The sequence below is a fragment of the Microchirus variegatus genome (genome assembly GCF_963457635.1).
Source record: "Microchirus variegatus genome assembly, chromosome: 3".
Classification (NCBI taxonomy): Eukaryota; Metazoa; Chordata; class Actinopteri; order Pleuronectiformes; family Soleidae; genus Microchirus; species Microchirus variegatus.
The window spans coordinates 29,461,791-29,486,912 of NC_139804.1; the positions used below are offsets into that span (position 1 = coordinate 29,461,791).

General features: G+C 39.1%; 1 protein-coding gene across 1 annotated transcript in view; it reads left to right on the forward strand.

Moving 5' to 3' along the window:
* The window catches only part of ptgir (prostaglandin I2 receptor), a gene marked incomplete at both ends in the record, with an annotated part of 28,643 nt that overhangs the window by 2,977 nt on the left and 544 nt on the right, over positions 1–25,122 (forward strand). The gene's annotated exons all lie outside the window — the stretch shown is intronic.

A 25,122-nucleotide genomic window follows, 5' to 3' on the forward strand; every position in this document is an offset into this window, starting at 1 on the left:
CGCTCTGCCTGAAGCGCAGCAGACTGCGTCTGTGAAAAACCACACATTCTGTGTTGTACGTGGAAAAAATAACGCAAAGGTCAGATGGTGTGGCAGTGTTTAAGACCAGGGGTCTCAAACTCAAATGACCTGGGGGCCAATGCGCATCTATTGTGGTCAAGAGGGGGCCGGCCTAAGTGGGGAAAAAAGTGGGGGAAAAAACAACTGTTGACAATATTGCATCATGATATCACATGTATACTTAATAATACTATTTATGATGCAAAATTAATGTATTAATATCAAAAATAGATTAGATAAACAATAGTGTGGACAACTGTTATTAAAATTCGTGCCAGGAGCCGTTTCGGGGGCCACTGCCAGTCGTGGCTCGGGCCCTAACAAGTGTATTTATATATGTAATTGAATGTTGTATATGATACATTTAATAATGGGATAATAATGACCAAATGTCGTGGGCCATGTTTTCATTATAACATGATATCAAGTGGGGGGCCGCATGTAATCAATTGGGGGGCCGCATGTGGCCCCCGGGCCGCCAGTTTGAGACCCCTGGTTTAGACCCTTCAAGTTTTTGCACCCAGTCAAATAATGTGCCAATATAAGCCCCTCCAGCATGATACTGGATATGCCTCTGAGATGAAAGATTTATTTACAGCCCTGAAAATATGGGATCCATCTACACTTTGCCCTCATCAGCAGGATCTGCACACAGGTAGATGTGCTAGATAGATGTGGGTGGTGTGTGATGCAGGTGCTGGAAGAGCAGATTAATATGGAAAGAAGAGACGGAATTGGGAAACACAACAATATTATTGCCTGTGATCTTTGCCTCAGGGGTTGCTGATTAGGTCGTTTTCATGCCGACAACAAACAGGTTAGCAGTCATGAAAATGTGGTTAGCTTATATGAAACCTTGTCTGTATATCTATTAGAATTTTTTGTATGGTGTATATTCTCTTTCTATGTAAGGAGGCCTTAAGGCATCATCATAAATAAGAGTGTGCAAGATTCTTTTTTTAAAGGAAATATCACCTTATTGTTTGCATTGATAAAGCTGAAATTGTTAGTCATTTCACATTTTGAGAACAGCTCTGGTAAAAAAAAAAAAGTGTGTTTTTGTTGTACAAAAAAGACATCAGCTGTCTTTATGAGAACATGTGATGGAATGTTTTTGATCGCTTTCTGACATTTAATCTAGAGATAGACCGATATGGTTTTTTCAGGGTCGATACAGATTATTAGTAGTCAAGGATGCTGATAACTGATATTTGGAGCCGATATTCATTTGCAGTAAAAGTGAAAATGTTTGCGTCAAAATGTTGAATAATACAAACACCAACGCGTAACTTCGTTTAAATGCCTTTAAGCATATCTTTGTAAAACAGATTTGCAACATGTTAAAGATTGTTCTTTTATCTTAGACAATAGACATCTTTGTTTTAAAATTCTAATAAAAAGTGCAGGAAGCTCCCAGGTTCAGCAGCATGTCTTATAAACTTTTGACGAACGACACAAGCAGTTTCTCTTGACGTCATGGGAAAAGCCGAGAGCGAGCGATATTGGTGATTATCACAATCAAACCGGTCTAGGAATTGTCCCCCAAAGGACACATCGTTGATCATTTATAGGGCTTAATAAAGGTGTGCTGATTTCTCGTTTGTCAGGGAAACCTCCTGTCGACACAAGAAATACTCATGAGAACACATAAGGCGACAGGGAAGTGCATTATATTCGGGCAGTAAATAACAAGTCATCAGTTTTAGTGAAAACCTATCTATTAAATGTTATTGTTTTTAGTTGTTTTATAACATTAAATTAGGGATAGACCGATTATCTGCCATCTATCTTCCCTGACAAACGAGAAATCAGCACACCTATATTAAGCCCTCCCTTTCTTTTCTTTGATGACTGTGTTGCCTGTGGGGGACAATTTCCAGACCGGTTTGATTGTGATAATCACCAATATCGCTCGCTCTCTGCTTTTCCCATGACATCAAGAGAAACTGCTTGAGAGACACGTGTGATTCGTCAATAGCTGGATCGATAAAGCGCCGCTCCAAAGGCATTAATCAAAGTTATTGGAATAAATAAGGAATACAATTATTTTCCGATTGCCATATGATTTTATTGTTGAAACTATGAACAAAAAGTGTTGCATAGTCCCTTTTTCTTTTTCTCTCTTGAGTTTTGGTTGCAGCATCATAAATCCATGAGTCCATTAGTACAGCTACCATGTCTTGGGTCAACACACATTGACATTTTGGACTCAAAAGATCCATAAACTCAATAAATGATGCTTGTGGAACGTTTTAACACGTGTCAGCATCCAGGGAAAAAAACCCTGTACTTAAACTCTGCACAGTTTGTGATTACTGTAGTAAAGTATAACGTTAGATTAAAGCTCTGGGAGTTGGATGTGGTTTAAAGAAATAATGGCACCCTGTGTAGTTTGTTATTCTTCTGAACATAAATTTGTTTATATTTCCCACGAGGACACAATGCATGTATCGTCTGAGCCTGACAGTCGTGTTTGCCTCCTCATGAAACGTCTGAGAATCATCTGGGTTGGGTTTTTGTCCATGTTTGTTTGCAGGCCGTGTTCTTCTTTTCTGTTTTTGCTGGCACAAGTCAATATTCCTAGGCGAGTTGCCCGCCACGTGTAGCAGTGAAATAACCTGAAACCTTTGGCTTGGCCATGAATTGTTTCACTGTTTACATTCTTCTGTGTGTACTCAACAGAACACTTAAATCTATGATTGAAATTATATTATTATAATTATTATTATCTATTTGTATACAGGTCTGCACCCAACACTGCAGTCATACAATTAATAAAACGGTGCTCTCTGAAACGCTTCACCCGTAATTGACACAAATTGTATTGCGTTTATTGTCTGAATCTTTTCCTCCTTCTTTTTAGTTTGCTTTGCAGCGACGGAGTTCCCCGTCTCTCTGAATTTACCAACAGTTCCTGGTCAAACTTCAGTGCAGGTGAAGAACACAAGATCCGTTCTCTCTCGGATCAATTGATTTACATTATCCTGAAAGGTTATTATGGGTTGTTATTGGTCAATAAAGCCCAAGCTCTTCTGCTTACCCCCGTGTTGATAAATAGTGGACTCGGATAGATCGTTGTTTCCACAGAGCTAAGTGGATTAATATCTTTCCCGTCACTACAGCTCTCGCCAATAAGAAATTGCAATGTAAAAAAAAAGAAAAGTTTGTCCACTGGCACATGTACTGTTCCTATGATTCGGAAATGAGCAAAAGCCAAACCATTACTAAAAACCTTTGGCAGAAGAAGCTTGAAAACAACAGGCGATTATATTTCATTTATTCATCGAGCCTCATCGCAACACCTCATCAATCTAGGCCGTCTTGACAGGAGCAGAGCACAGAGAAACTAAAACACATGGGATGAAGTTTGAAAGAAATGATTTATAATAAAAACTGGAAGCAAATCTATCCATTTCAAGAGTCACAACTTAATTGAATAGCAATTAATTGAAGCCAAATGAAGACAAGTTCCAAATGACATCCAGCTTTTAAAAAAGGGACGTTGTTTATTTCTCAGCTGGACTTAAACCTTACGTTTACACTGACTATAGAGTCCCAAACACCCAGGACCCTTTAAATCCTTCCAGTCAAAGTGCATTCCTTGAATTCCAGTGAAGATAATCAGATAGAATTGTGTTCATTGACGCTCCACAGAGCCGACTGGATTCAGTGTGTTTCCTGGAGGGTAATTCCCCAAATCCGCACTCAGAGGTGATGTCAGAGGAATGTATTTGGAAGTAATGGTTGACTCCTATGGGCTGTGGGGGTACATGGTCTTTTTGCAGCCAGGTGTTGCATCATGTGGAACAGTGCCGTTGCAGATGTCAGAACCCGCCGCGGTGTGACGAGACGAGCGAGCCGGCTTTGTTTTCCACGCCGTCATTGTGCTCCAGGTGTTGCCGGGAGATAGACGGGCGTTATTAGCCTGGTCCAGGTTTCTGTCATGAAAGATGATGCTCTGCAATCAGCAGCTGGCTTTGTGGGCCGAACAATGAGGATTCCCTTCCTTTAGTAGAAAGACACTTTATCCTGCGCTCAACACAAACAAGGCACACATTCGCGTATGTGCACACATGAACTCTTATTACGGGAGTCACAAAGGCATAGGCTGCTCATCCTGCTATTTATATCCTCTTTTATTTTTAAACCAGTTTGGATTTACGTGTCATTTTTACTGCTTTTAAGGGTAGAGTGGACAGAAAAATTACCCTCAAGGCTAAATTCATGTAGCATCCTTTTGTAGTTTTAATGACCACCTCAAAGCAGTTAACACTACAGGTTTCTCATATTCACGCACCTTTTTATTTATTTATTTATTTATTTAATTAAAGGTGCCATATGTAAGAATGTGGCCAAAAACTGTTTCTACATTCAAATTTGAAAATACCGAGATCTTTTAGGTTTCGTTTTCTGACGTAACTGGCAACCCGTGGTTGCTCGGCAGCTGAGACTCTACTGACTGCAATGATTGGTAGACGGCGGTAGGTGGCGCCACATGCCAAAACATGATTTCAAAACATAAACATGATTTGCAGTCTGAAAAATATTTTTTTAATGCAAATATTTTGTCTGTACTGTTGTTGGTGAGTTCAGTTTGTTATATGAACATTATTCCTGTGACATATTAGGAGGATTTTATGGCCAGTTGCTTTAGATTTATTACATTCACCTTTAAGGAAAGGGACAACACTAAAATGTAAATATGCCAGGTTATAGCCTGAGGCTAATTTCCGCCTGTAGTTCCTGAGCAGGTTGATGTTATAAGGGATAAAAAATGAGAATACATTCAGGGAATATGGACATGTACGCACGTACACTACCGTTCAAATGTTTGGAGTCACCTATACTCACACTTTTATTCATCAAAAGAGTTGCAAAATGAATAGAAAGTATAGTCAAGACATTGACAAGATTAGAAATAATGATTTTTATTCAAAATAATAATTTTGCCCTTTCGTCAAAGAACCAGCAAAACTTTTTTCAGATGTGCTAACATCATTGCACAAGGGTTTTCAAATCATCCAATAGCCTTCTAATGCGATTAGCTAACACAATGTACCATTAGAACACTGGAAATGGGCCTCTATACACCTATACACCTATGTGTATTACATACATATTCATTTCATTCAAGTGCTTTTCCTTCAAAAATAAGTACATTTCTAAGTGACCCCAAACTTTTGAATGGTAGTGTACTGTATACTCTTAAACATACAGTATACAGTACATGAATAAACATATAAAAACAGATGATGATAAAGTGGCTGTGACATTGTATGATAGTAAAGTACTCATGTCTAAGACGGGTCAATTATTGTACTGTATGATCTTGTTCTAGGAAATTTAAAGCACACGGCCTCCAGAAGCTACTTGGGGTTAAGTCTAGACAAATTGGCATATAAACGAGACATTTTACTCCTGGGTCAAGCTTTGTTTGTTGCTCGATTACGCAGTTTATTTGAACTCATGTCTTGTACCGTCTGTCGCTGTATCTAAGCACTGGCAGAATCTGAATCAGAACAACTTCATTGGTCCCCGGGGAGAAATTGCTTCCATCCAGCTTATCTTTTTTCCATGTTTCATTGATGTTGCTTTATTCATCTGTGTTCTGAGTTCGAGAGAATGTCCGGCACGGTGATGGCTGTGATGACGAATTAAACAAAATGAGTGTATTTGCAGTAGACTGACCGCACGGTTACACAAGGGCCTTTCTGCACGGGTAGTTTGCATGTTCTCCCCATGTGTGTGTGTGCAGATTTGGGGATTAGGCAAATTGGACACTCTAAATTGACCGTAGGTGTGAGTGTGAGAGTGAACGCGATCTGTCCAGAGTGTGACCCCCACCTTTGACCCTATGTCAGCTGAGATTGGCACCAGTGCTCCCCCATGGCCCTCATGTGGAGGATAAAGCAGAAGAAGATGGATGTTTACAGTGTCTTTTATTAGTTAAGCCCTGAGGGATTCAAAATGTGTTCATTGGATAATTTGTCACTAAACACCGACCGTAGAACATCTCTGAATCGTTGGTTGACCTCTTTCCGGAAATAGCTGGGCTGGAATTTTGAAAAGCAGGAAGAGAGACACGTCAGCTGGCCACACACCAGCACCTGTTTAGCTGCTGGTGCACTGACCGAATATACAATGTGACAGATCATTTACGGTTATACTGTATCTTGTCCTCCTCTGCGAGAGCCTTGTTCATATATGCAAGTATCATGACACCCCGATGTGCAGAGCACCAGGCTAACTTGAGTCGAACTCTGGCCGGACTGAAGCTATACATGCGGTAGTAATTTGACTAGCACAAGCATTAGTCGGGCCCACGGTTGGTGTAGTGGCCCAAGAAGACCCGGATTCCTGGGTTCGAGCCCAGTTTGGAAAATCTTGGGAACAAGGGCCTTTCTGCAAGGAGTTTGCATGTTCTCCCCGTGTGTGCGTGGGTTTCCTCCGGGTTCTCCGGCTTCCTCCCACAGTCTAAAAACATGCGATATGGGGATTAGGTGAATTGGTCACTCTAAATTGACCATAGGTGTAAGTGTGTGAGTGAATGGTTGTTTGTCTCTATATGTGGCCCTGTGATGGACTGGCGAACTGTCCAGGGTGTACCCAGCCTATCGCCCAATGTCTGCTGAGATAGGCACAGCACCCCCCGCGACCCTCTGGTGGAGGATAAAGCGGTAGATAATGGATGGATGGACAAGCATTAGTCCTACTTTCATGCAGACTAACACACAACACAATTATTAATTATACAACGCTAAAAAAAATTACATCACTACCTTTAAAAAATTGATATGGAACATTTCCCTGGAGCGTTTCCTTTTGAGGCATCCATCAACATCAGCATTCACTGTCTGACCACAAGGTGATTTTAAGTGCATCCTTTGGAGATTGCATTTGGTCTCCACCAGCTCCTAATGGCTTCTTATAGTAGCTACTGCCCTTCTACCTTCACCATCATGTTGTGCTGTCTCCCAGCTTTCTTGCAACTCAAAATAAGGCTGAGAGTGAAACAAATGAACAATGTGCTGAAAGATGCAAAAATGTGCTAACTGGTGGATACTTCTCAACATACATTTCAAGCTGAAATAAGTTGGTGCTTTTCTTTTAAACCCTCATGTCATTATATGACCTTCAACTGTTCCATGCTGACAAGAAAAATCAGCTCTTACAGTATTGACTTTCATGTTTTAGTTTCAGAAGTGAAAATAGGCAGTCACCGCTTGTTTGTTTGCTCATATTGCATGACTGCAACTTTACCCCCCTGAACTACAAAGTCACTCTGTGCTGGGGAAAATAAATGTTCAAATGCACACTGGCACTACAGCAGTGAGCAATTTCCTGTTTGCGTGGTTACATGTTCATGTGAACCATTACAGTACGGCTGTGGTGTAGGAGAGCACGATATATATAATAATCTCAATCCTGGCTCTTAATTGTGTCATAATTGTTAATTAATCAAGTAGATGTGAGTATGTATGATGGTTTCAGTCTTTTACATGATAGCTTTTAAAGTAACATTTAATAGCATTTTTGGTGTTGGCAAATATATTTGCAAACCTCTTAAGGAATAATTTTAATGAATTTTTGAAATTCAGGAAATGATACATTTTCCATGATGCACTAACAATGAGCTAATGAGATAATGAGCTGACTTTCCTCTCAAAAACAAAAAGTATCTCGGAATGACTTGAAATTTACCATCATAATAGTCGGCATCGCCCTGAACAAGGATCCTTTCGAAAACTTTTGCAAAATCTAAAAGAATAATTTTAATGAATTTTTAAAGCTCAGGAAATGATCCATTTGCCCTGATGCGCTGAGATAGTAAGCTGGCTTTTTTCTCAAAAAAAAAAAGTATCTCGGAATGACTTGAAATTTACCATCATAATAGTCTGCATCGCCCTGAACAAGGATCCTTCGAAAATATTTGCAAACCTCTTAAGGAATAATTTTAATTAATTTTTAAAATTCAGGAAATGATCCATTTGCCCTGATGCACTGAGGAGAAAGTAAGCTGGCTTTCTTTTCAAAAAATAAAAAGTATCTCAGAATGACTTGAAATGTACCATCATAATAGTCGACATCGCCCTGAACAAGGATCCTTCGAAAATATTTGCAAACCTCTTAAGGAATAATTTTAATGAATTTTTAAAGTTCAGGAAATTATCGATTTTCCATGATGCACTGAGATAATGAGCTGACTTTCTTCTCAAAAACAAAAAGTATCTCGGAATGACTTGAAATTTACCATCATAATAGTCTGCATCGCCCTGAACATGGATCTATCAAAAATATTTGCAAACCTCTTAAGGAATAATTTTAATGATTTTTTGAAATTCAGGAAATGATCCATTTTCCATGGTGCACTGAGATAATGAGCTGACTTTCTTCTCAAAAACAAAAAGTATCTCGGAATGACTTGAAATTTATCCTCATAATAGTCCCTTTGCCCTGATGCACTGTGACAGTGAGCTGACTTTCTTCAAAACAATATTTTGCACATTTGTGTTGTGCATAATTATGTTGCACAGTGTTTGTATTATTTTAGCCTTTACGTTCCTTATCATGCATTACCGTAACTGAAAAATCTTCTTCAGCTCCCACTAAAGGAATACATACTTCCTACAGGCACTGCACTAGTATACAAAAAACATATTCACTAGTGACAGAGAAGAGGCAAAAGGCCTGTCTCTTTTAAGATTGGTCAATAATGATTTCCTCTTATTCGTCTTTTTAGTTCCCGGTCAATATTAACCGGTGTTTGTTCCTGACAGACGTGCATGTGTGTGAGCTTGGAGTAGCAGATAATTGCAGTCACTGTGGCATCGTACTGTCCTACACTTCCCCGTAGAATTGACTCATCCAGTACTTTTCCAGCCCACGACCTACAATTTATTTTCATTGACGAACTAATAAAAATTTTATCATCTTGGCCAGTAGCATTAGTTGTAGAACTGTTGTTCCTTTCAGGATATGAAGTGCTATTAGTACACAATGAATCAATCCTCTTGGATCGATATGTGCCTCCAGACTCGCGTGTGGTCAGCAGATGCTGTCAAGCAGTCAATGTTATTTGAGAAATGTAGCCCTCTTTATTTTATTTTTTTCTTGCTTCAATTTGGGTTTTAGCGATATTTCCACTGCAGAGACTGCCTTTTTGTCTCTGGCTTTGATCATTTGGCATAAACCTTGGACATGCCAAGTTTCTTGTGAATAATGTTTTCTATTCCTTCATAAACAATTCCTACTGCATTGTGCATCTGATTAACAGTCAAATGTCTGTCGCCCATCACCATGTGGCGAACACAACCAGTGTTTTCTTGGGTGGTGATTGTGGCAGGATATTCAGATCATGGGGTCATGTTGAAGGATTTGCCCTATTCAGTTGCAAAGTTGATAAATCTGGAGCTTCATCCCCTAAATGTAGCAACCATGTCAGCATGAGCAGCATGTGTTGAAATATAATACAAAATACTACTATTTAGCCGAGAGGTGACTTGGTGAATTCTCAGTAGCCATCGAGACGTATGGAAAACATCTTTCTCGTGTTTATGGACAGAAACACTATTTTAGTTGTCGGTTATTTTTTCGATCCATCACCAACTTCATTGTTCAAATAACATTGCGTCAATTGATCTCCACGCCCAAGTGTAGAGTTTCTCGACCTCAGGGTTCAAAGCCCTTGTGGGGGTCACTTGATACGCGCAGTGACGTGTTGACGTTTGTATGTCACGGTTGTATTTATGATGCTTTATTATGATAAGATCTGTGTGAAATGTAGTACATACTAAGAAAAAAAAAAGGTAAACTCTACTGAAATGTAAAAGACAGCTTTGGAGACGAGCAGACTAAGAACGAGTAGTAGAAAAAGCTTTGATTCATGTGTGACTTTCTTGCATTTACATTTAGATCAGTCGCAAATGTGCAAATAAAACGAATTCCCAATCTTTTAAGCCACTAAAATCTAAAATAAATATTGTCCAAAGGCATCTGACTTTGTTGACTTGACTTAAAAATGATAATTAATTATACCCACTGTCACTCTGTTGACCTCGTCGAGGGCTATGCAAATATTAAAAGCCCTTTTTTTTCTTTATAAAAACAAACAAAAAGAAAACACATGGTCCTCAGCTTCTGTCTGATGTGCAGTTACATCAGCGATCTCACTTGGTCAGGCGTTTCCACATCACTCTCAACGTGACACAAGTCTAAACTTCAAAGTTAGATCGGTGTTGAGGCAACATAAGCTCAAACATGCACAGACAGAGCGAGGGCGAGATGCTCATCTGGTTATTCTGAGATCACTGTAACAAATGTATTCCCCGAGTCTTTATCTATTATGCACATAGAAACTAAAGGAAGCAATACAGTGTGACACATGTTTGGTTGTTGAGGAGATTTTGTAATTAATCTATGAGCATGAGGTTTAAAAACAGTAATAATCTGAACCGAGTGCATTTTCCTTACTGTAGACTTAAATAAGTCATACATTATATCAACATCCAATTAGGGCCGCAACTAATGATTAGTTTCTTAATCTATCAATTATTTTCTTGATTAATAGAGTAATTGTTTGGTCCATAAAATGCTAGAAAATGTTGAAAAATGTTCATCTGTCTTTCCCGAACCTGGAAGTGATGATATTCTTGTATGTCTTATTTTGTCCACAATCCAAAATGATTCAGTTTTAACAATTTTTTTGTCAAGTGGAGCAAAATAAAAAAATAAAAATAAAAAAACATAATATTCACATTTAGGAAGCTGGAAAAATTAAAAAGTTTGTTTTAATAATTGAAAAAAAAAACACTAATATATTCATCGATTATCAAAATAGTTGACGTTAAATTTAGTAATTGTTGCAGGCCAATTGTTACATCCAATTAAACATGGAACTGTCCTTTCGATGCTTGTGCACTTGCTGATTTTATAAATCAGGCAACAGAACTCACTCCTTACTAATGCTTAATAATGAGAGGAAGTGTGAATTGATGTCGCCAACAACAACACTAAAGCCAACAGTGTTGTATTTTTTGTCTGAAATGAGACTGAAGGGTCCTCATTCATATCAATTAGCTGATCTATTCTGCCACTGGTGATGTTTGTCATTTTAACTATAGTGATTTTGAGATTGAGATAAAAAAAAAAGAGGGAATAAAGTCGGGAGGGGCAAGAAATGATGAAGTCTGACCACAAATGTAATGAATCTCTAATGTTCCCTGTAGAATTCCCCAGAGACTCTGAAGAGCTGGGCTGTATTCGTTCAAGTCAAAATAGTTTTAAATTAAATGGCCTAATAATACGTGACGATTAGCATTTGGTGCCCCCTTGTGCGAGTTATGATTGTGTGAAAGTTTAGCAGTAGCTACTGTTATGTTTACATGTGCACATTTGTGAACACATGCATCAAGCGTTCATGTGCAATTCTCCGCAAGAAGAAGCTTCCGTCTAATTTTCCTCCTCATCTGCGTCTGTGACTTTCGTGTCCGTTCATTGATACTTTTTTGAATGAAAATACAGGAGTAACAAAACCGAAATGCGTCACGTTTACGTGCGTCAAACACAGGATCGAGCCAAACCAGGACGTTGCGATTGGATCGAATGTCTTTCCAAAATCTGTAGCTGTATCAGAGTTTTCAGATTAGCATGTTTACATTGCATATTTGTATTCCTGTCAGGCTTTTATTCTGATTACTTATGTCCATGTAAGAATGGCTAGTGATGCTAGTGGTGATCTCTCCAACAATAATCTAGCCAATTTGTCAGTTACACAACTGACCTGGCGATCTGAAAACATAATCTGGTGATGAATTGATAGTTGATTATTTTGATAAAATGTAGCTATTCAGAGAACAAATCTAGGATCCTTGTTTGGTACTCCATCTCACCACCACCGCTCTCAGGGGACTTATAACCTAATAAATCTTTGCAGTGACGCATTAGTGAAATACAACACCCTCACTTCAAACAAACACCTAGTGAAGCAGAGTGTGGTTATCGTATGTTGTCGTGCTGGGAGGCGTGTGAAAAAAGGAAACAGCTGACACCCAGTCCAATATCAGGAGGACAAATCATTCACCGCCACTGACAAGTGACATCTGAATCATTTAGATGATATGAGATTATTGCAGGGTTTGGTTGTTCATCTCATCACGAGAAGAGAACATCAGCAGGAAGACGAATAATCCGCCCACATGCACATGCTCTGCTATGGCCTGGTGGTAGTCAACAAAGGAATCAAAAAGTGGTTCCACTCATATAACGTGACAATGTGTGAGTCAGTTTTGTGTTTTAACAACCGATCAACGTTGAGTTTTTTTGTTTTCATCTTTTGTTTTTCCTTACTTTTGGGAACATAGAACATATTAAATCCTCTTTGTGATCCTTTCCAGAATGTTCTTTTTCTTTGGGTCAAATGAAGTTCCGCCGCCGAAGAGCTTCTCGGCCAGAGTTTGCAGACAACTGGGACTAAACAGTTCCAACATCATAATTGTATCCAGGCTGCCAGCGCAAATGCTGTGGTTCAGGATGTTGTGACCCAGCAAACACACATTGATGTGATGTTTACTGGTGCACAGGGCAAGAAAATATGTGATGGGAAAAAGTGTCCCCCTCATATCTGCTGCCAGAGACTGCATCGTTGTCCTCAAACGTCCTCGTCCGAGACGCGATCATGTTACATGTGGAGCAACAGTTCAGTCGTTTTTGGTTTTGCTCAATGACGGTGACAAATGCTGCCTTTTGTTTATTTGTGAGTGATAAAGCACTGAAAGGCTTTAAAGTGATAACTCGTGGTTTTTGTTTTATGAGTTACTGACAGACGCGGTACATTTTGCCGTACATGGCGGTAGCACGTCACCGTTTTTGGGAAGAGACGCAGGGAAAAAACATGGCTGCCAGTGGACACGAAAAAGGATTTTAGCCACTTCCTGTAAAAAAAATAAAAATAGCTTTCCTAATAATATTCATGCCTTTATACGTGTTCTATATCTTAAGAATATATTTTCTACTTTATCGCAACGCTAGACAGCCTTTTTTTTTTTTTAGATAGCCGCTCTCTCTCCAACACCAAAGTCAACAGTGAATAGGGTTGGGTACCGAAAGCCAGTACTTTTTGTACTTGATACCGATTCACATCTTTACTACCGAGTATTGGTTCACTTTTAATGAATCGGTGCCAAATTTTGGTACTTGAAATATGGGAGAGCACGCAAGAGTGCGAGAATCTGAGAGCTACGCATAATGTGAGCTACGAATGTGAGTGCTACTTCTAGCACTGCTAGCGTTGGTAGCTAATTTTTCCCCCACATAGCGCAACCTTGACATGTCGCGTTCTAGTCGAACGGGGTCAGTCTCTGACTCGTGACTCCTCAAAATGTGTTTGCTTGTCGTTAGCCTGCCGTCTGTGGCTACCATTAGCCGTGTGGCTAACTTTCGACCCGTTAGCTCACAGTCCACAACTGATTGTGTAAACACTTGTTTGTGACAAGACACAAAGGACAAAAAAGAAAAAGCTTTGATTGTGGAAGAGAGAGGTCTTAATGGTCCATTAACTGATCCTAAATGTTCTATATTTATTTCTAACTAACATATATTTATGTTTATTTATTTACTGTTTTTAAAGGCGCCATATGTAAGAATGTGGCCAGAAACGGTTACTACACTCAAATTCAAAACACAGAGGTCATTTAGGTTTTAGGTTTTCTCCGCCATTGTAGCTCGGACGTAACTTCAATGATTGGTAGATGGTGGTAGGTGGCGCCACATGCCAAAACATGATTTCAAAACATAAACATGATTTGCAGTCTGCAAAAGATTTTTTTTAATGAGAATATTTTGGCTGTACTGTTGTTGTTGGTGAGTTCAGTTTGTTATATGAACATTATTCCTTAGTCTCTGTGACACATTAGGAGGATTTTATGTCCAGTTGCTTTAGATGTATTACATAATGCACTTTTAAATCTTCTTAATAAAAAACTTTTTGAAAGTACCGAAATACTGGTACCGTATCGGTTCAATTATGAAATATACCCAACCCTAACGTAAATCCATATCCATCCATTTTGTCCTGCAGGGACAAAGGAGTCTCCTGCTGCCTTGTTTGTGTCACTTGGGTGAATCTGAATGACGGACCAAAGTCACAAAAAGAGGCAGCAGTGTGTTGTGAAAAGAACATTTGGCAACTTTTACATAACGGAATGAAGAGGAAATGTATTTTTGTGTGCGTGTGTGTGGGGGTACTGACCTTATGAGGACCAGCCGTCCTCATGGAGATCAAAACCTGGTCCTAAGGAGGCTGAACCTCACCTCTGAGGAACTGGTTTAGGGCTAAGATGTGACTTGTGGTTTGGTTATGGTTAGGGTTAGGCATTAAGTGGTAATAGTTAAGGTCAGTTCACATTGACATGTAAAAGTTTTTGACCTTGTGGGGACATTCTGTCCAATCCCCACGAGGTTAAAGGGCTTTTTCCATTAAGGGTGAATTCCAATTCCTTGCTTAACCCTCAATCTTAACCTCTCAATCTCAAAAATGCGCGCTCCCTCTAGTGCAAGTGCTGTCCCGATTCTCAGAAAAAATTAAGTTGAGGGTCGAGTTTAAGGGCTGTATCGCCCTCAATATTGAGATTTTCCGAGACCACCCTTTGGAGCAAGGGCTACCCAGAATGCATTGCGTGTTTTGACATAACAAAGATGGCGCTGAAAGCAGCGAAATTTTCTTTGTTAATAGAGATATAAAAATTATGAAAACCATTGTCTTATCTTAGTTTAGGCCCATATTATGGATTACTGACGTCATTGTTGCATAACATTTATTTTTATTTTACGATATTTGTCAATAGCCGGCCGGTGTGGACAAGCAATCGTTTGCTATCGTTTACTTTTCAATAAGCCGTGGTGTGTGGTAACTGTCAGCTGAATATGTCCGTGGTTGTGGTATTTGTACGATTATCATCTTATAAATAACTGACAACCTAATAACTTGACTGACAAACGGATCGTAATAAATAATCATGAAGTAAATGTGTTCTTCCTCTTCTTTTTTGGAGTTGACAGACTGGACGCAGCTTTCGCGTTATTCTGCCCCCCGCAGTCTGAAGATGGGTGTCCCATTTCTAAGTGACAAAACAACCCTCAACACTTGGTTTTGAGGGCCAGTTAAGATTAAGGGTTGAGTTTGAGGGTTAAGATGGGAATTGGAATTGGCCTTAAGACCTGGTTTTAGGGTGAGAATTATGTTTAGGTTAGGGTTAAGCACTTAGTTGTAATAGGCTACGGTGCTGTTTTTGTGAGTGTTTTCTCATATATCTAACCGAGTCACGGCTGCATCATCCCTTCGTTAATCCACAAACAGCACGGTGATATCACTGTCAAACTAATGGATTGGTACTGGTTTAATAAACACCCTATAACCATGTCCCTTTTTTTCTATCCGCAAAACAAAACGAAAACACGTACGGGCAGACGGTGGGTTCTGTTCATAACGGGTGATGTCAGAGTCCGTCTGGGAAATCTTAAACTACTGGCTGGCAGTGACCATCAAGACGTCAGGATAATTGTTTTCCACGTCTAATGTTCGGCTAAAGTGCTAATAGGTTTTTCCTGCCGCAGTGTTTCCACTTTACTTCGCTTGAATACCTGGTTGATTATTTCCAGGGATCTGAAAAGAGCAGAGAATTAGCAGGACATAATCATATTGTGCTGATTCAAATGGCAGATATTTGATTCATTAAAGAATAAGAAGAAACTTTAGACTATGCTTATATGGCCATTGAATTCCCATGTGGTTGAATTATAAATCAGTGATAAGAGTGAAATTGACGGGCATAATTTCAGATGCAGCACCAATGACAGCGAGTCGCAGTGAGAAGTAACTGATATGTTTATTTGTTTGAGTGATGAAATTACACACGGGAGTCGCCCGAGGAGACAAACTTCATGTAATTTTCTCGTATGTAATTTGAGCAGACTTTATTGGTGTTGTTGGCAGTAAAGTTAAATAGCACCACATGAACTGTGAGGATTCACGGTGTGAGCATTTACTTCCAGCAGCACTACGTCGATGACACAAAACTATGACTATTTTTAAACCAAGGAAGGTGCTACCAAAACACACATCCACGCTCGGGGATTAGTTTGTGTTGGCATACAGTGCTTTAATTTGGTTTTATTGCTTTGGAAAAATCTGCAATCCCCACAAAGTCTTTAACTACATCCCCAGAACTTTGTAATGAGGTCGTTGTCAAAACCGATTGAAAACGATGGCTAAACCTACAAAAATAGGACCGAGGGCTGAGAGCAGCAGGGCGATTTCAAACGGATGTCGTTCACTCCCAGTGAAAATGGTACATGCAAGTTTGTTGTTTCCAATTGAAATGATGCTGCGTGCATAAGCCTGTGAACTAAAAGTTGGCAAAAAATTCAACACAAGTCATAAATAATATAGACTTCAGACTTCATTTATTGACATAATTTTTCCAGATGAAAAACATGACAGACCAATATTGGCAGCGAAGTCGCTCACTCATCTTCTACCACTTTATCCTCCACACATGAGTGTCAAGCCCAATTTATACTCCTGCGTAAAGTGCTCTGCGTAGCCTACGCAGAGCACTTTACGTCAAGGGACAACGGCGACGGCAAGAGCTGCGATTGGTCCTCAGGACAGGCCGAGCTAAGCTGCTCTGTGCCGGCTCACAGTGAGCACCGAGCGCTACAGAGGGCGGAGCTGATCCCCGCCGACTTCGTCGCTGCCAAACTATAAATACGTCATATCTTAACACACACAGCACATGTTTAGACTCTAAATGGCCAATTTCTCGCCTCAAATTATCTTAAAACTGCGTTCCGTCACACAGAAAAGTGAGAAACGGCCACTGTTTCAACAACAGTCTTTCTCTCTCGGAAGCCATTGCTCACCGTAGCGAAAAGCGCAACAACCTTTCGCAGCGACCCCTACTGATCGGGCGCGAAATTGCAGCGCCTATCCGTCACCACGACGCAGAAGTATAAAGGCTCGAGTGGTCTACGTGGTGACGCAGACGGATAACGCATTACGCAGTCGGAGAAGTATAATGTGGCCTTCACAGTCCAAAGACAATTCATACCTACGGTCAATTTAGAGTGTTCAATTTGCCCTAATCCCCAAAATCATGCATGTATTTTGGACTTTGGGAGGAAACCAGGGAACAAGCACTGAAGTCTTTCGAACAAAAATCTTCCGTTGAATTCTTCACACGGGGCGTCAATTGTGAGGAACCTGTCTGTTGCAATAGTGTCAAACTATTTTTATTGCACTTCAAGTTCATGCTTCTCTCTCTCTGTCTGTTTTTCACTCTTTCAGTTGCTTCCACTTCCTCTTTGGTGTTGCTAGTGAGAATGGGTTTTCTTTTTGGTCAGCAGTTTGTTTGTTTTTTTCCACTGTCAGAAGGAGAGAAACTCCTTGAAACTCCCACACACATGTCACACTCTGTTTGCCCTACATTCTTCATTCTTATTGTACCATGTATGTTTTAACAACTGTGTGTTTGAACAAAAGTGTGTGTACATACGCGTGCGTGTGTGTGTGTGTGTGCGTGCGTGTTTGTTTTGTGCAGTTGTCACTTTTCCTTCCAAATACTTGACATGAATAACTGTCAGAGTGCAAACTGCTGAAGGACATTTAGAAAAGTGGTGGTAAAAAGTCTAACAGCTGCAGGGGAACTCACCACAGCCTGAAGCACATCTTCAAGTGAGATTCAATACTGGGCAGGCTTCAGTAATTCCCCTGATGGAACTTCGCCTAATGACAAACAGACTGAAGTCACTGCCTCACGTTGTTGACGCTCATTAACATTCAGTGTTTTCCACTGAGGCAGAAAACATCTATGTGCAGCTTTTCTTTTTCAATGCTTCCTAAATGAACATCATATGTAGATGATTCAGATGCAGAGTTCAAGTCATTTCACGACCAACACCATTCTGGAAGCTTGAGTTTGTGTCTTTTAACTGACGTGGAAGAAGAAAAAAACGCCTCGCTTTCACCCACCACTTCTTTACATCTCGGCTGGCACAAAACCACCTTCACACGAATGCCGTAACGTATAGCAGTGAAATCCCCTTTTTGTTTGTGTCGAAACAGCTACTCTTCAGGCGCACTGTGACTCACCAAGCACATGTCATCAGCTCTGGGGCTGGGGTCAGTGTGGTCAGACGGCCCGGGGCCAAAACATGTATATTTGATTCTGAGCTTTAAAAAAAATGGTGATTGTGCGTCTGTGAGAAATAAATGCTGTGGCCAAAAATCCAATCAACTCTAATTCACCTCATTGGTCATTAGCTGTAATGTGTGTTATAGATTTTTCTTACCTTGCACAACAACAATAGCCTGGAGTGTGTCTCAGAACTAACCTCAGATTGAGTTACAATAATCGGATGATGGAAAAATCCTTGTAAAGATTCTGTAGAGCTGTAGTGAAACATTTTTCCTGATGTATGAGGTGAAATGAGTTTTTCTTTTTTATATATATATATATATATATATATATATAAGAAATATTTTCAGTCGACGTATTGTGATTGAGTATCACCTCAGTGATTGAACGCCTCCGGATCAAAGCAGAAACAGCAGCTGGTTTTCCTCACACCTTTGGTAAACTGTTGCACTTTTGTTTTGTTTGTACTTTGGCCTAACCTGCATGTCAACCTGCCTCTCATCTAAAAAGACTTGCTTCAGTAATGTCCTGACTGATATCAGAGGGGGTTTTCCCTTTAAAATGCTGCATATACTGTAGAGCCAAGAAGATACGGTAGGTCGTCGTGTAAACAGGACAGATCAGAATTGATTAGAATTCACTGTTGCGCTGCCAATTAATGTTTTATACGTGATTTGATCTGTTGTCTGCTTTAAAACTGCCGTAATTGACATTCTTGGTGTCAGTTGCAGTTGAATTGAATATCCTTTCAAACGTGGGGAAAGAAGGTTCAGAAGTTTTTTCAATCCCAAACATGACTCAGCAAAAATGCTTTTCATGATTTTTAGTTACAGTTTACAGTTTTTTGGACTGCACCTGATTTTACATTTTTATTTGTCCGATCCAGTGATTTTGACCGATCCTGATTCCCATACCTGTAAAAAAAACTGTACACATTTTGGGTGAAGTGGCCCTTTACACTATTGGACGATCAATGAAGAATGCAAAATAATTTTTACTAATTATTTAAAAAAAAATATATATATTTTTTTTTTTTTTATATATGTGTATGTATATATACGTGTATATATGTGTATGTATATATACGTATATGTGTATGTATATATACGTGTATATGTATGTGTATGTATATATACGTGTATATGTATGTGTATGTATATATACGTGTATATGTATGTGTATGTATATATACGTGTATATGTATGTGTATGTATATATACGTGTATATGTATGTGTATGTATATATACGTGTATATGTATGTGTATGTATATATACGTGTATATGTATGTGTATGTATATATACGTGTATATGTATGTGTATGTATATATACGTGTATATGTATGTGTATGTATATATACGTGTATATGTATGTGTATGTATATATACGTGTATATGTATGTGTATGTATATATACGTGTATATGTATATGTATATATATGTATGTGTATGTATCTATATATATGTATACGTGTATGTATGTATGTATATATATGTATATATATATGTGTATGTATATATATATATATGTGTATGTATATATATATATTTAAATCGAGGAATAATTGGTAGAACGATCGATTATAAAGAATATATAATAATAATAGCTGCAGCCCGAGTAAGCAACATTAAATCAGCTAACACTCAATGTTTACATTTACGATGCTTTCGGCTCAGATGCTGAATCATTGAGGACGTGCTGTTGTGGTACGTCAGTTGTAGTTTGCAGTGGTTACACTGTACCGTGTTGGCTTCTTGTTTAAGCGTGAAATGGCCCCACACTTTGGACATTTTCGGCCTTTAACGGGCTGAAATCCGGATGTGCGTTGTGCGTCTGCTAAAACGGTCCGCGTGGAACAATGATCACTGCTCTGAACAGGCCGCAAAACAAGCAAGATTAAATGGATACTCGAGGCAGAGTTTTTGCCTCAAGGAATTTTTGTAATGGATTTACTCGAGTAATCGTTGCAGCCCAAGAGTAAAGCAAATGTAAACCACGCCCTGAAAGCTTAAGCTTAAGTAAATTAAACAATGTTTGTTACTGAAGGTGCTTCCTGTTGCCAATATGGTGAGTTTGCAGGTTATCATCGTGGACAATTGCCCATTAAAAGAAGATGACAAAGAGACATACAGGCTAGTATGAAAAGTCAGTGCTTGGGCCCTTATTATGGATGATGTGATGATGTGTTTACAGCTCACTTCTGTTGCCTCCAAGTGATAATCTTTCATAGCAGACCTATATAAGATCAATTTAGATTTTCCATCCGTCCCTGTTTCCTGGTTCGCTGCTGTAAACAGTCGTCTCTGAAAGTCCAGTAATGTCTTCTCCCCTCATTCCTCGTGTAATGATCATCCAGTGAAACAGGATCAGGCAGAAAATGTTGCAAAGAGTCCTCCAGGACCACGAGATGGAAAATAATGGGTCGTAAGGCGTAGACGTCCATTACTTGGTTTGTTTCCTGAAAGACAGAGTGGTCATTAGCCCCAAAATAGCTTCACTGCCAGGATGGACCCGTTTCCACCCAGCAAGTGGGTGCAGGTGCCTTAAAAGCAGGATGTTTGAAGTGCTTAGGGAAAGTTTATGAACCTGAAGTAATTACATAATCACTAAGTCTACAGATAAATGATCCGGAGCTCGTTTAATAATCTTTTTGCTGTGAGTAATTCATGAATTTAGATAAGCTGTTGCTTTTAACCCGACTGTAATTTGACGAGCAAAGGTGAACCACACATGCATTAATGTCTTAGAATAGAGTCTGCGGGCCACCAGCGTCGGCCCCACAGGCTGCTGTGCTTAGAGAAGACAGCTTGTGATTTATGTCCCTCTGAGTGGAGCCGTAAGTCTGCTGAAAGAACCATAAGAGGCATGGTGGCACACAGGAGCACCAGCAACAGTGTGAGGGTGGTAAGTGTGCGGCGAGTCAACAAAGGTGAGGATGATGATAGAGAACAGCGCAAGAATGGATGTCTGTTTAAAAATGTTTCTGGCATCGTTGCGTGATTAATGAAGTGTCGCTGCACTTTGAGCGCTGGAGACATTTCTCATGTTGTTTGTTAGTGCGTTTCACGCCAGTTAGGCTTCATGTGCGGACTCGAATAACAAAGTGTCAGCGTAACTTCTGCTTTGGTCATAAGCCAAGGGCAGTTAAAGCTGTGGTAGGCAGGATATTGTTTCAGTTATTGATAGGTAACTTCATATCAGCCTTTCAACGTAATGTCATGAAAATGAGAGTGAACTTAATTACCGCACCTCCTCGAGACGCTGGGAGAATCCCGTCTGTGACCATTCACAGTTCAGACAGAGTGAGCTCTCGCTCCTATTGGCTGGAAACTCAAGTGGTAACTGGTCGTGATGTCACCCTGAAGAATCTGAGCTCTGTTTATGAGTTGAGGTTCAGCAACTGGAAATTCACAGATGTTACCAGGAACCAGGCTCACTTCCAGCTGTCAATCACGTGGTTTTCACAAAAATGTGCCGTATTTAATCATCCGTTTTCCTCTAAATGGTGATAAAACTTATAAAACATCCTGTTCTGTTGAAGATGACGTGATTTCGACTCTGGACGATGTTTATTGATTTAATTAAGTAAGAATTAGGTTCATTTTCAGATGGACTCCCATTCAAGTTCTCAAAAGTTCATTCAAGCTCTTTTTGCAGCCAATGATTTCACCCCCTGGTGGATATTTTATATATTCTTTCTTCAACCAGCAACCTAGAAGACTATGTTAATTTTTTATTTTCAGTCTGTTTCAGCGTCATTTGACTAACAAATGAAACACATGTCCATGGTCTTTTTTATTATTATTTATTTAACCTTTATGTAACCAGGAAAATCCCATTTGGGTTTAAGAACCTTTTTCAAGGGAGACCTGGCCGAGATACTGTAGGCAGCAACAAATACAAAAAAATCAACACAGTTACAAATGTACACAATTAAAACACAAAGCAAAAGACAATTTAAAAGACAACAGATAAATAAAAACCAACTGCATGTTGTGAACTCTCAGTTCAGTGGATTTAAAAACACTCCCTGAAATGAACTCCATTTCCAGTCTCTCTGCAACACGTTCCATGCAAAGGGTGCAGAATGGACAAAAGCCCTTTTTGTGGGTTGTGTTTTTCAAATTTCAGATCAGATTCAGGCTGTCCCAGTCCTAGACCTCATCAACAAATTATCCAGCAATGATCATGGGAGCTTTACTTGTGGTGTATGCATGTAGCCGTATCACCAAAACCTACTGCACTACTGATGCAGATTCCATGGTTTGAGATTATTATATCTATCTATCTATCTATCTATCTATCTATCTATCTATCTATCTAGGGCTGATCAATTTATCAAAATTCTATCGAAATCGCTATACGGCCTACAACAGTTTTCAAATGGCAGGAGGCGCGATATTTGTTAAAGCCAAAATGTCATTTTAGATTCATTATTGTCTTGATCTATACACACCTTACTCTACATACTGAAGAGAACATGTTTGTTTCTCACAGGTCTGCACAAATATCAGATATCAGATAATAATCCTTTTAAATATGTTTTTTGAATGAAAATTAGTAAAAAAAAAAAAAAATTACTGGCCCTTTGAGGGTAACCATTATGCTGATGTGGCCCTCAGTGAAAATGAGTTTGACACCCCTGCACTACACCCACCATAAGGCTCATGAATCTGTACGTGCCACAAAAAAGTTCGGGCCATGATTCTGTTAAAGTACATGCGTCAATTCCAGCACCTCAGGGATCCAGTAGTTTGTTGTTGGTTTTTTTTGTTGTTTTTTTTGTTTTTTAAATCTACTGACTGTTCCTTTTGTCACCACGAAACCAACCATCTTGAATCCATAAAACATGCCGTATTCCTATCAATGATCTTGGAGGAACATCGCAGTCTCCAGCAGATCTGAATGTGCTTTCCCTCTGAAGTGTTTCTTAATATTCTGCAGATCAGTGCAGTGTCATCTTGGGGAAATTCTCAAGCCCATTTGGCCAAATTGTGAAATATTAGGATATGTTTTTTTTTATATATATATATATATAATTGCTGTATTTTAAAAAGGAAGTGTATCCTCAGTGCCTCTCACATCCATGCATATGAATTCACTTAACAAATCATATTTGCTTTGACCTTGACAACTCACGCATTATCATGTATGAAGCCACAGAGGACTCCCAACAGGAGTTCCAGCGAATTTGGTTGCGCAATTTGAGAAAATTCAGCCAGAAACCTCAAGTAACGTGATGACTTCCTTAAAAGTCAAGAACATCTGGATGTTGTTTTCTTCCACTCTGCGTCGTAACCACTTCCGACACACCTAACATGACAACACTGTTCCAGGGTTTTGAAGATCACTGTGAGCTCACCATCTTAAGAAGCATTACGTGATTATTGCTTTTGGGTTTGGGGTTTGGGGTTTTATGTTCACATATACAGTCACCACCATCCAATCTGTGTTTTTCACATTGAATTAGTCCATTAAATTCTGAGTGACCACATCCATGTGAGTTTTCAGCCAGTCATGTAGAGGACGTAGCCTCGTCTCTGGTCCGTCTCTCAGTATCTCTGTAGCCTAATAGCTTTTACCTCAGGGCTTAGCAACAGGGAAACATTTACATCAGTGCACAGGAGCACTCACTCAGCACGAGACATTATTTTGGCCTCTGTTTGTTGGACACCACGTGAAGGAAATGGAGAATTGTTGATAGAGAAGAAAGAGCAAGGTGACAAAGATGCGTATGAGGCCAGCTGCTGCTTCTCTCCCAGCTCAGGATGAATAAGCAGCCAAACGCTGCTGCTGCTGTCTGCACTCACCGTCTGCAGTCTGTCATACCTAAAGGTCAATGCAAGGTTGAAGATTTGAGTTGTTGTCTTAGGGCACAACCAGCTTTGTTTTTCTTTACGTCTCTGATCATTGATATTTGGATTGGTCTCAAATACAACACGTATTTGTATGGAAGCCCGTTTCCATACATAATTATGAGATAAAAAATAGAAATGCTGAAATAAAAACTCATAATTATGAGATAAAAAGTCCTAGTTATGAGATAAAAAGTAAAAATTATTAGATAAAATGTCATAATTATGAGATAAAAAGTTGAAATTATGAGATAAAAAGTCAAAAGTCTGAGATAAAAGGTCATAATTATGAGATTAAAAAAAAAGTCATAATTGTGGGATAAAAAGTCATAATTAGATTTTAAAAAAGTCATTATTAGGAGCTAAAAAGTCATAATTCTGAGATATAAAGTCGAAATTTTGAGATGAAAAAGTTATAATTAGGAGATAAAAAGTCAGAATTATGAGATAAAACGTCAAAATTATGACATAAAAAGTAGTAATTATGAGGTTAAAAAGTCAAAATTATGACAAAAAGTCATAATTATGAGGTTAAAAAGTCAAAATTATGACATAAAAAGTCATAATTGTGAGATTAAAAAGGTAAAATTATTAGATAGTCAAAATTATGAGATTAAACGTCATAATTATGAGATTAAAAAGTCAAAATTATGAGAGTTAAAAGTCAAAATTATTAGATAGTCAAAATGATGAGATCAAAAGTCGAAATGATGAGATATGGTGTATGATTGTCTACAGATTAACATAGCAACCTTGTAGGGTTAGGGTGAGATGTCCATTGCTTTCTCTGCTTTGTGGCTGGATAAAAACAATAAAACATTATGATGAAGATTATTGTAATTCATTATTATTAGTATTCAAAATGTGAGTGATTAAAAAAGTAGAATTGAGGGGTTGATAAATAAAATGTGTATTGTTTTATATGACAGGCCTGTGGGATGTTTGTTTTCCTATTGTCTGCCTTTGTTGGTGCCCACGCATATCAGGGTGTGTCTCCTGTGCTGCCTCTTCCTTAG